This window comes from Chiloscyllium plagiosum, chromosome 13 (assembly GCF_004010195.1).
Source record: "Chiloscyllium plagiosum isolate BGI_BamShark_2017 chromosome 13, ASM401019v2, whole genome shotgun sequence".
In the NCBI taxonomy this organism is placed as follows: domain Eukaryota; kingdom Metazoa; phylum Chordata; class Chondrichthyes; order Orectolobiformes; family Hemiscylliidae; genus Chiloscyllium; species Chiloscyllium plagiosum.
This window is the reverse complement of record NC_057722.1, coordinates 82,443,401-82,452,951: the sequence shown is the minus strand read 5'-3', so window position 1 is coordinate 82,452,951 and position 9,551 is coordinate 82,443,401. Positions and strand designations below refer to the sequence as shown.

Sequence of the window (9,551 nt, the reverse complement as noted above, 5' to 3'; positions counted from 1 at the left end):
AGCCAAAACACCATATGCTTTCTTAACAACCCTATCCACTTGAGTGGCAACTTTGAGGGATCTATGTATTTGCACACCCAGATCCCTCTGTTCCTCCACACTGCCAAGAATCCTGTCTTTAATCCTATATTCAGCATTCACGTTCAACCTTCCAAAATGCATCACTTCGCATTTATCCAGGTTGAACTCCATCTGCCATTTCTCAGCCCAGCTCTGCTTCCTGTCTATGTCGCGCTGTAGCCTGCAGTAGCCCTTTATACTATTGACGACACCTCCAACCTTTGTGTCATCTGCAAATTTACTAACCCACCCTCCTCATCCAAATCATTTATAAAAACTACAAAGAGCAGAGGCCCAAGAACAGAGCCCTGTGGGACCCCACTCAACACTGACCTATAGGCAGAATATTTTCCATCTACAACCATTCTCTGCCTTCTGTCAGCCAGCCAATTCTGAATCCAGATAGCCAAATCTCCCTGTATCTCATACATCCTGACTTTATGAATGAGCCTACCATGGGGAACCTTTTCAAATGCGTTGATGAAGTATCTGCGTGGTTTTCCTCCCACAGTCCAAAGATGTGCAGGTTAGATGAATTCCCATGCTAAATTGCCCGTGGTGTTCAGGGATACGTAGGTTAGGTGCATTAGTCAGGGGAAATGGACAATAATAGGGTAGGGGAATGGTCTTGGTGGGATACTCTTTGGAGGGTCGGTGTGGACTTGTTGGGCCCAATGTCCTGTCCCACACTGTTATAATTCTATGATACTTTCCATTTTGCCAGCTTATTATAATCCCAGCTGATGTCATTACTGCACAAGGCCAGTATCCTGTCCTCATATTCCACCCCACCAATCTCCAAATCCAGCACATCATCCTCCACCATTTTCTCCACCTACGGTCAGACCCCATCACCAAAACTATCACCACTCTTATCTGGATTCCATGGGGAAAGTTCCCATCATCAGGTCCATACTGCCCACCAACTCTTTCTCCACACCCGGCGTCTTCCCTTACTGCAGCAATAGGTGCAAAACCTGCACCTACGGCTCTCCCCTCACCTCCATTCAAGGGCTCAAAGATTTACTTGTCTATCCTCCAACCTCATTGACTGCATCTGTTGCTCTTGACGTGGCCTCCTCTACATCAGAAAGACTGAGCACAAATTTGTAGAACGGTTCAGGCGACATCTCTGGAACCAACTTTACCTTGCTGTGGCCATACATTTCAACTCCCCCTCCCACTCTCCTGACAACATGTCCATTCTGGGCCTTCTCTACTGCCTACACAAGACCCACTTGCAAACTGGAGGAGGAACACCTCATCTCTCATCTCAGGAGCTGACAACCACACTGCAGGAACATTGAATTCACCAGCTTCCAAATCTCTCCTTTCCCCATCCCATCCCAGATCCAATTGCCCAACTCGGCTCTGCCCTCTTGACCTGACCTATCTGTCCATCTTCCTTCCCACATATCCGCTCCACACTTCCTAACGACCTCTTACTATCACCTCCTACCATCACTCACCGATCACCTTCCCACCTATCTTTTCCCTAGCTCCACCCTCTATTTATTTTTCAGCCCCCTTCCACCTCCCCAATCCTGAAGAAGGGCTATGTCCGAAATGTCAACTCCCTTGCTCCTCAGATGCTACCTGACCTGCTTTGCCTTTTCCAGCGCTGCGTTTTTTCAACTCTGACTCTCCAGCATCTGTAATCTTCACTTTCTCCTCATTGATAGTTGATATTCTAATTTGTTTTTGTTTAAATAAGCTTTAATTAACCCCTTCAGGGTTTTATTCCAACACCTCTGGTCTAAGACTAATACTAACTTTACACTCCAAAGTAACCTCTAGATGTTTTCATTCTCAGGAACACTTTTCTGCACAGCTATCTTATTCCAAGAACTTCACAGAACTGCCTCACTCAAAATTAAAATTGTCAGTAAATGTCTTTCTCTCATCGCTATGGGCATTTTCCTTCAGCATAAAAATAAAGCTCCAGAACTCTCTAACAAACCTTGAGGCTCCATGATTTACTGAGTTGGGTCACAACACAATCTAAAGAACAAAGGATGTGCACACAAAACCTATTCACTCGAGACCCAGGCCTGAAAACCTGAATTAAAATAAACTACAATTGCTATAGAAATTGTTATAGGTTAATAATTAACTTCATCCACATAGAAAACTTACTGGTTACTTACTCAAAAACCAGAAACCCAGACTCACAATCATTAATATTTCAAAATGTAAAATAAATCCCACAGTTTACATCACAAGCAGTTGTTCATCCATTTTGCTGAAATCTAGCCCTCAACAGAAAAAGAGCAAAACTGATGCCAACCATTTCACCTATAATGCAAAACGCCATTCCTTAGCTTGAAATTCCAGCCCTTTCTCTGCCAAGCTGATTAAACTGAGCTTGATGATGCAGAACCTTGGTACCCAGCTCACCCATTACCTCAGAAATGCTTATTTAGCTGCAGAACGTATCACTCTAATAATCTCTTTGCTAATCTTTGGAGTTTTGCCTTTACAAATCATAAATAAGCTTCATTCTGTTTTCACAAAATATCCACTCTTCTATCCTTAATGTTTCCTGATAACACCCAATATATCAGTTTCAAATTTCTCATCCTAATCTAAAAGCTATCCAATGTTATTGCCTGTCCATATTTATGCAAACTTCTGCAGCCTTATTTGGTTACATTTGCACTGTCTCCTTCTGATGTATCCCTTCATCACTTCGCTCTCACTTTGCCATTCCCCTCTGATGGTAGAATCCATGTTCTGGAACATTCTACCACCTGGGATCCTCCTTGAAACGCCTTCTCAAGCCCTACATTCCCCATCACTCAGCATTCAGTTACATTGGTCTCTGCGGGTTATTTCATCGCCTTGAAACTGGTCCATATGTACAAAAGAATATAACATTGAAAGTGTATATTGCACAGCACGTGCCTTGATGTGTGTAGATTATATCGTGCAGTTTGTGAGATCTTTATATTAGGTTAGTTTGGCCATCCTATGGGCATTACATGTAAACATGTAATCGAAACAGTGTGGAAAAGGTACATTGATTTATGGGTTTATGTGGGAATGTAAATTGCTCAGATCAGCAGCCTCTAATTGAATGACAGAACATGAGGAGCAGAGTGGCCTACTCCTGCTTCTAATTCGTATGTTCTCTAATATATGATGTAACATTGTATGTAACCTGACTTTCTCTCATATACATATTCTTTTATTCTATTGATACCAGCTGCATAGACAATATTTTAAACTCCTACCTCACTTATTTTATTAACATTTCACCCAAATGTACTCTGCACTGCATCTGGCATGGTTAGCTAACCCACACATTACAATAAAAAAGTACCAAAACAAATTTTATTTTTGAAATAAATGTCAGACGATACATAATAAAGAGCAGCAGATGCCTGTTGCTGAGTTTAAGACCATACTATTTCAATCCCAGGGGTTCTGTTAGATCTTATAAACCATTTTATTATGTCATCAGAACTCCTCAATTTAATTACAACTTTGTAACTCATTGCAGGCATCTCCTCTAAAAATGTATAATTTTAATTTCAGCACACCTTCAGACAAATGGTCTCCTCCCTCTGCTCTGTGGGATTATCCCTTCTCTTTTCTCCAATTCCCTTCCATTCCTTCAACAATAACATGGGCCACACCTTATGCCACAAATTCAGCTCTGAGAGCATCGCAAGGCAGCCTGCCTGCAAGGCCTTTCCAATGATGCTGTGAACTGGCTGCCTTTTGTAAAATATATATTTTCTACAGAAGAGAGCAGGGGCCTTTTCTAGTAAAGGAAACATGGTTTTCATTAATAGATTGTTGCAAAATGCAACTGCACATTGATAAACATCCAGTGTCAGGCAGCACTCTAGTGTACATTACACTGCTGTGTTTGACATGCTGTCAAATGCAGACTGTTTCTTTTATATCATCTGAGTGCTGTGTAATAAATATCTTTTAGGAAACAAAACCTAACAGGTACAATAAACCCATCCAGGTACAAACTTAAAAATGTCTCACAATTAAACATTCATTTGAAAGATGAAATAAATTTAAAATTAACATTTTTCTTCAAGTGTTACCAGAAAGCTGCCCTTAATCTCCATTAATCGGAAGTCAAAGGGTCATTACAGCTTCTTATAAGTACAGCATCACTAACTCTTTTACAACCAGTTTCAAATGATATTAACAAATTTATGAGAAGGGTTTGCACATTTATTCTTTCAGTCAGTGCATAATGCCCAGCACTGCAGGGTGGAAAAATCTGAGGAGCATGAGCAAACATCAAAAAGTGAAATATTAAAACTAAGTTAATTTGTATTAGTTCAGTTATCAATTGCCAGGAAAGCTGTAGTAAATATACAGTCAGAATGTTAAGAATTATGTTCTTTAGAAAGTGGGAATACTACTGAGTCTGTGGTTACAAAAAGCTGATCACACAACAAAATAATTTATTTGCAACGTCTTTCATTTTAATGTATATTTGCTTTAGTACTGTTCTCGCATTCAGTGTTTTCTTTTGTGCTGAGATGTCACTTCCTGATTAATGTGGCTCCAGATATTGATGACTGAAGTTACTAATTTCGGAGATACTGACGGAGTTCAAGATAGAGAAGGGTAGGAGTATCATGACATAGGATCCTTAGAGAGTAAGGGGAAGATTGAAACCATATGATTAAGTTAACAGAGGAGCAACAAGAATGGGAATAAGCAAATGTTCACTTTTCCCACATTGTGTCAAAATTGCATTCAAACATTTTATTCCATGGTTAGGCAACAGCTCTATCAAACTCTGTTCTTTCAGGGTCAAGTCCATATTTGGTCATTCTTCCTGTTCTTACACCTTTTCTTCTGTTATTATCTTGTTCTCTTTCTGAATCGCCCCAATTTTGTTTTTATTATTTATCCCCCATATTCCCTCTCTTTCACTTGTTTCCCCTTCCTACATGCTTGCTCTGATCTGCAGAGGCTGAACCATCACTGGATTTTGCTCCAGGCATGTTAGACAAGAGATGTGTAAAAAAAAAGTTAACTATTCCTAACAGATGCTGTGGTAGTTATTAACAAACTACATGTGCAGCTGCCAATGCTTAAAAATATTTTATGAGCAAATTTTTACTGTGAAAAGCACCCCCTCTGTTTTGCAGGTAAGTAAATAAAATATATTTATTGAATCATTTTGAAATCTCAAATGATACAATTTCCCATGTATCAATATTTCATACAATGGCCAGTCTATAATACATTTAACCCAGTTCTAAGGCAGCTTTCAGCTTTAAAAATTCAGGCAGAATAAGAATTCAATTTTCTTCTTAATCAAATAGCTATAAGTATTCCACCCAAAATCTAGGGCCACTTACCCTAAGCAATGCAAGAGTAAATGACAGTGCATTCAATTGTTGCTTTACTAAGGAAGGCAGAACAGAAGAATCACGATGGACGCTGGCAAGAAAGAGAATATTGAATTTAAAAAAATCATCGGGCTCGGCAATGTCAAGCTATTCTCCTTCTGACAGACCATTGCTGGAAGTCGTCAGGACAATAAATACAGCCCAATCCATGAGAAGCTACCAGATCAACTAATTTACTGCTAAAATGATCAGAACTAGTTCCATGAGAGAAATTGATGACACAATGATTTAAAATACTGATTTTTCACCTTTGAAACCTGTGTTTAAATCAAGCCCAGGTTAATGTGATGAAGGTCTCAGCTCGACAAGAAGCTGCATGGAACAATGATTTAAGAATGTTTTTCTCTCACCTCTGGGATCAGAGTTCAATAAAAGACTTCTCTCTCTCTTGGCTGTAATAGTGTTCAATAAAATGACTCTGAGAGTCCTAATACATTTTGCTATTGCCCACAGCATGAAATTTCCCAGAATTCGCTATTAATTGGGTAATCTTAGACAGGGGCAATAGGAAAATGGAAACAAACACATTATCATAACATATTAAAGCACACTTCTGTGTTTGAGATGAAGTACACAAGGAGAATTAGTTCATTTTCTAATACAAGTTGTACCACATCTGTCATTGGGAAAACATTAGAGTCCATTAGTAAAGAAGAAATAGCAGGGCATTTAGAAAAGCTTAATGCAATTGGGCAGAGTCAAGATGTTTTTGTGAAAGGGAAATCACGTGCGACAAACTTACAAGAGTTCTTTCAGAGTATAACAAGTCAAATTGATAAAGGGGTACTGGTGAATGTGGTGCAGTTGGATTTTCAGAAGAAATTTGATAAGGTGCCACACAAAAAGTTATCATACAATTTAAAAGTTCATGTATGGGAGACAATTCATTGGAATGGACTTGAATTGGTTAACATGCAGAAGTCAGGGACTTGGGATTAATGGGTCTTTTACAAGTTGGAGAGATGTCACGAGTGAAGTATCACAACAATCAGTCTTGGGGTCTCAATTATTTATGATCTATATTAATGATTTGGAGGAAGGGTCAGAGTGTAATGTATTGAAGTTTACTGATGATACAACAATAAGTGGTAGGAGATGTTGTGATGAGGACGTAAGGAATCTGCACGGCGATATAGATAGGATGAATGGGTGGGCAAAAACTTGCAGAGTCTTCTAAGGAAGTGTGGGATCATGCACCTGGTAGGAAGAATCAAAAGACATTGCATTTTTGAAATGGAGAGAGACTTCAAAAAACTACAGCACAGAGGAATCTGCAGACACAGTAAGTGATTAAGGACACAAATGTAATTTTGGCCTTTATTGCTAGCGAGTTGGAACTTAAAATTAGGGAAATCTTGTTACAACAGCAGAGAATGTTGGTGAGGCTATATATGGAGTACTGTATAAAAGTTAGTCCCATATTTAAGAAAGATATGTTGAAATTGGAGGCAGTACATAATCGATTCAGGAGGTTGATTCCTGGGACGAAGGGGTCGACATATGAAGAATAATTAAATTGGTTAACCTTTATTCATTAAATTTTTTAAAATGAGGGATGGTCTTATTGAAACATACAAGATTCTGAGGAGCCTTGACAGGATGGGTGTAGAGAAATTGTTTCCACTAATTGGGGAATCTCAAACTATGGGACATGGTGACAGAATAAGGGGACACGTACTGCATAGGAGTGTCAATCCCAAAATCTCCAGAGTGCAAACCAAAAGCTTCTGAATTAATGGAGATGATGCTTCAGAGGTTGACACCTGGGATACATTCCCAGTGAAGAAATCAGCCCCATCTATACATTCAGCTCCCCAGCACAGTTGGCTAATTCAATGCATTAACATCTAAGAGTGGATTGACATAAACTCTGGACTGAAATTTGGACTGAAATCTTCTGACTTTTCAGCAATAGTGCTACCCCAGAGCCAGCTGGCCCTTCCCATATGTGCTGTATTTTTGACAGCATCAAATTAACATGATTCTGCAGTTTCCCAACATCAATAAAAGAGCAGGCTTTCCAACAGCTCACTTTTCTTACCGTGACAAATAGGCCAAAGTTTCAGAAGTGCCATACTTACTGATTCGGTGCCTATTATGGATCCTTGGAGTCGGCAATATCCTAATGTTCAGTTCCTGATTGAGATCAACAACCTTCTTTACCAACTGAATAAATCAATGCCACCTGTTTTGGTTTGAAACCTGCACATTATCACAATTGTGAAAATTAATAGAGAAGATAATTAATTGCTTAAAATGAAATGTTTGGAAAATTGTGAAAATTAGTCCACAGAAAAGCTAGCATTCAGTGCCACAATTGATACTGTATGGATATTCTTGGACATTATCAGGAAACTAAATTTGAAAAGATTTACTTGTGGCTGCCATGGCACAATCCAATGCCAAACAAAACTCAATGAAGCATGTAAAGGAATAAAGTTTGTTCCTTTGACCTTTCAATTACAAGTGTGAGCAAACCTGGTATTGAGTGTAAGTTAGAGAACGCTGGTACAGCATGTGATACCATTGTTAAATGTTTGTACATTCTGTCATAATTCATAAACTAACAGGGTTGAAAGTGAGTTACAAGGTCAGAAATAAATATTTAGTAACAATACTTTCATACATTTCACTGCACAGAATTCTGATTTTGTTAAGATTGAATAATATGTGCAGTTGGCCTCAGATCAGTAATATGAGGTACTGTCAAGTATTTTGCATGAATGAGATTTTCAGGCTCACTAACACAATTGTGACACTAAAGTCGGTGGAGTAGTGTACCATGTGGAAGAATATTGCAGGTTGCAGGGGGACTTGGATAAACTGCAGAATTTGGCTGAGAGGTGGCAAATGGGGTTCAATGCAGCTAAATGTGAGGTAATTCACTTTGGGAAGAATATCAGGAAGGCAGAGTACTGTGTCAATGGAAAGATTCTTGGTAGTGGGGATGTGCAGAGTGATCTTAGAGTCCATGTATATAGATCCCTGAAAGTTACCACCCAGGTTGATAGTGCTGTTAAGAAGACATACGGTGTGTTAGGTTTCATTAGTAGAGGGATTGAGTTCCGGAGCTGTGATGTCATGCTGCAACTATACAAAACGCTGGTGCAGCCGCACTTGGAATATTGCGTACAGTTCTGGTCGCCCCATTACAGGAAGGATGTGGAAGCATTGGAAAAAGTGCAGAGGAGATTTACCAGGATGTTGCCTGGTCTGGAGGAAAGGCTGGGAGACTTGGGTCTGTTCTCATTGGAAAGAAGAAGGCTAAGGGGGGATTTGATAGAGACATACAAGATGATCAGAGGATTAGATAGGGTAGACATCTTTTTCCTAAGATGATGACATCAGCTTGTACAAGGAGTCATAACTACAAATTGAGGGGTGATAGATTTAAGACAGATATCAGAGGCAGGTTCTTTACTCAGAGAGTGGTAAGGACGTGGACCTGCCAATGTAGTTAACTCAGCCACATTAAAGAGATTTAAACAGTCCTTGGATAAGCACATGGATAATGATGGGATAGTGTCGGGGGATGGGCTAAGAATAGTTCGCAGGTCGGCACAACATCGAGGACCGAAGGGCATGTTCTGCACTGTATTGTTCTATATTCTATGTTCTTGATCAAACTGGTATTTTAACCAGAATAGGCACTATGCTACTTGCCCAGTACTGATTGCTATTGCATCCAAAACCCAAGTAACTTTCCTTACAGATGCTGTATAACTTCAACAATGCTTCTAGTACAAAACTGCTACAGTTAGTAGTGTATGCTATAGTCATGCACTGAATCATAGAATAATTACAGTGAGGAAGAAAGACATTTGACCTGTCGGTTTACCTAATCCCACCCCCTGCCCTTTCCCTGCAATTTGTTTCTGCATCTTGTGTTTACGAAATTCAATGTTTGAATCTTCATTTACTGCAGACTCAAGCAGTGAGATGCAGATTGAAATGAAATCATGGATGGTTGTAGCACTAAAGAGGTCATTTGACCAGCCATGATGGTACTGAATTTCTGAAAGACCAGATCATTTACTGCCAGTCCTTGGTCCCACACATTCTCCCTTTTCAAATAAAAAGTAAATTCCTTCTTGGAGA

The 9,551-nt window shown here is 39.5% G+C and overlaps 1 protein-coding gene and 1 long non-coding RNA gene across 8 annotated transcripts in view; both read right to left on the bottom strand.

Annotated features, from left to right (window-relative positions):
- The window catches only part of mecom (MDS1 and EVI1 complex locus), a 1,133,356-nt gene that overhangs the window by 1,066,466 nt on the left and 57,339 nt on the right, over window positions 1–9,551 (bottom strand). The gene's annotated exons all lie outside the window — the stretch shown is intronic.
- LOC122556250 lies at window positions 4,255–7,638 on the bottom strand. Its single transcript, XR_006313484.1, has 3 exons — window positions 7,535–7,638; window positions 5,403–5,484; window positions 4,255–4,683 (listed from the first exon to the last, which is right to left on the bottom strand). It is a non-coding gene; the product is annotated as an uncharacterized LOC122556250 (long non-coding RNA).